The sequence below is a fragment of the Pongo pygmaeus genome, chromosome 13 (genome assembly GCF_028885625.2).
Source record: "Pongo pygmaeus isolate AG05252 chromosome 13, NHGRI_mPonPyg2-v2.0_pri, whole genome shotgun sequence".
NCBI lineage: Eukaryota > Metazoa > Chordata > Mammalia > Primates > Hominidae > Pongo > Pongo pygmaeus.
Genome location: NC_072386.2, coordinates 104,366,546 through 104,369,952, shown reverse-complemented (window position 1 = coordinate 104,369,952; position 3,407 = coordinate 104,366,546). Strand labels below are relative to the sequence as shown.

The 3,407-nt window shown below is 41.2% G+C and overlaps 1 pseudogene; it reads left to right on the top strand.

Moving 5' to 3' along the window:
• The first annotated feature begins 1,658 nt into the window (after positions 1-1,658).
• LOC129043537 (programmed cell death protein 2-like) lies at positions 1,659-2,607 on the top strand (annotated as a pseudogene).
• Positions 2,608-3,407: the final 800 nt, after the last annotated feature.

Genomic DNA, 3,407 nt, shown 5'->3' with positions numbered 1-3,407 from the left:
ACTCAAGTTTTCTCTTTGTAAATATTTATCTCCAGTATCTCTTATACTTCAATTGCTTCAGCTCTAAAACTAGAAAAAACAAAAACAGAAACAAAAATGTTATGGAGTTGTCCCGGGTACTAGGTAATACTTGTGAAAAAAACTTTGTAAATTGTCAGATGCTAAAGCAACATAAGGGAGGCCACACGGCATAGTAAGAACACATGACCAGGGTTAGTTAACCTGGGTATAAAATTATAGCCTGAAATTTCAAACTTCTGGCTATGGTCTAGTAAGGAGACTAGCAAATATTTTCCCCAAAAAATACCCATAAAGCTGGACAAAATTGATAAAACAACCCTTTCACTCCTCTTGAAATCAACTAATGGCACACAACAATTCCAGAAGCATTTATGTTTGAAAAACTATTGAACTTTGGGTAAGAACAGTGGAAGTGTGGTGTCTTTACCTGGGGCTGATCCTAGCTTCCACCTTCTTCCCAGCTTAGTTGGTGCTGAGATTCTGTCAGGATATGGCAGGTCCATGAGGACAGACAGCTAAACTTACTCAATTTGGAGCAATAGGTACCCATATCCAGCAGCACTAGTGAAAGTGATTATCCTGGCATCAAGTGAGGAGGGAGGGCCAATGGCTCTTCTTGTCTGAGATTACAGTCACGGTTAAGGCAAGCATATTCCTGGCTGAGGGTGCACATATGAGCAGCAGAGACCAAAGAGAGTACAAACTATATACACAATCCTGGCTGACCCTGAGGCTGGACACATGTGCACAGGAGACTCAGAAGGGCCTAGCTGAAATTAAAATGCTGGAATCAACTTAACAGTGGCCTAAACTTTGAATCTATTCCCTTACCCACACACAGATTTCAGCACAAGACAGAATCCTTACTTGCTTGAGGCACTTCAGCACAACCTCTGTCCTATCATTAGCTGACTAGTGGGCTACACAGACACAGGGATGAGCCTTAGGAAGTCAGTCTTAAAAAGGAAAACAAGAATTTAAAAAAAATCCGGGCAGAGATATCAGCAGCTCCATATCACTGGGGAGATAGATTTAACTCAGGTAGGTTACTAAACAATGAACAAATTTTAAAAAGAACAAACCTTCAGGGGGGGAAATACAGAATCCAGAGTTGCTACAATATATAACTAGAATCTTCAGTTTTCAAAAACACCACCAACAAAAATGAGACATGCAAAGAAAGTATGACTCATGCTAAAGAAAAAGGGGAAATGATAGAAACTCCCTCTGAGTGATTCTAGGCATTTGATTTATCAGACAGACATCAAAGCAGCTATTTAAATATGTTCAAAGGGCCAAAAAAAAAATCACATTTAAAAAATTAAAGGAAAGTATGGAAACATTGAATCAACAAATAGACAATCTCAATAAACAGACAGGAATTATTGAAAAGAACCAAAGAGAATTTCTGGAGTTGAAGACATAATAACTGAAATGAGAAATTCACCTAGAGGACTTTAACAGAAGATTCAAGATGGCAAAAGAATGAATCAGTGAACTTGAAGATAAAAATTGAAGAAAAATGAATAGAGCCTTAAAGACTTTTGGGACAACATCAAGTGTATATCAACACGCATGCAATGGTAGTCCCAGAATGAGAGGAGAGAAGAAAAAGGAAGAAAAAATTTGAAGAACTAATGGTAGAGGGGCGGGCGGCGGCGTGGCTGGGCGCGGCCGGGCTGCCAGGTCCCAGACCCTGGCCTGCGCTCTGTGCTGCCACCCGCTCTCCTTCCTGCTGCATGTGCACGCGCTGCTGCCCGGCCGTGCCGAAGCCTTCCACCCCGGAATCTTCCTCTTCTGCTGCTGAGAGCCGCCGTGCTGTGCTGGCCTGCGAGTTTTTACCAATCAGCTACCCAGGAAAAATGATTTTTACTCATATGAGCCACCTTCTGAGAATCCTCCCCCAGAAACAGGACAATCAGTGTGTCTCTAACTTAAGTCTGGTGCTCATTTCTGCAGGGTTTGTGGCTGTTTAGGCCCCAAAACGTGCTCCAGGTGCCACAAAGCGTATTACTGCAGCAGGGAGCATCAGACCCTAGACCGGAGATTGGCACATAAGCAGGCTTGTACACAACCAGATCATTTGGACCATATAATTCCAGACCACGACTTCCTTTTTCCAGAATTTGCAGTTGTAGTAGAAACAGAAGATGAAGATTACATCTGAGGTTGTGGAAAAGGAACATTACTCAGAGATTATAGGGAGCATGGGTGACGCACTTGAAGAACTGGATTCCATGGCAAAACATGAATCCAGGGAAGATAAAATTTTTCAGAAGTTCAAAACTCAGATAGCCCTTGAACCAGAACAGATTCTCAGATATGGCAGAGGTATTGCCTCCATCTGGATTCCTGGTGAAAATATTCCTCAAGAAAAGGATATTCCAGAGAATATCCTTTGTGATGCCAAGAGAATGTTTGAATTCCAGGTTATGCCTCAGCTCCTAAACTACCTGAAGGCTGACAGACTGGGCAAGAGCATTGACTGGGGCATCCTGGCTGTCTTCACCTGGGCTGAGAGCTGCAGCTTGGGTACTGGCTGTACAGAATAATTTGTGTGGAAGCAGGATGTAACAGATACACTGTAAAGGCATCTTAGAGCCTTAAAAAACGTAAATAATCTTTTATACCTTGCAATTCCATTTCTGGGACTTCATCCTAAGGAAATACTTATACCAAAAATAGAGGTGCAGAGATGTTGAGACATTGCTTACACAGTGTCTACATATTAGTGAAACAAAAGTGTCCAGTGACAGGGAATTAAATACATTTTGGTACATCCACAGTGGAAGTCTACACAGTCTTAATTATACACACCTATATTGACAATCGAGATACCATTATATGTGGTATTCATGGTATGACCCTATTCTTGTAAAAATATTTGTATATGTATATGTGCACAGAAATAAATCTGCAAAGATGATAAAAAAGCAATAAGGGTAGAAAACTCCAACTTCGAGAAAAAAAATTAAGACAGCACAGAGGCACAACAAACTTCAAGTAGGATAAATACAAAAAGATCCACATCTAAACATATCATAGTCAAAGTGTTCAAAGACAAAGAAAATCTTAAAAGCAGAAAGAAAAAAATGATTCACTTTGTACAGGAAAGTACAATACTTTTAATTCCTGATTTTCATCTAAAATAATGAAGACCAAAAGGACATATTAAAAATACTGGGAAAAAAAGGCCGGGCACGGTGGCTCACACCTATAATCCCAGCACTATAGGAGGCCAAGGCCAGCGGATCACAAGGTCAGGAGTTCGACACCAGCCTGATCAACACAGTGAAACCCCGTCTCCACTAAAAATACAAAAATTAGCCGGGCATGGTGGCTCATGCCTGTAATCCCAGCTACTCAGGAGGCTGAGGCAGGAGAAT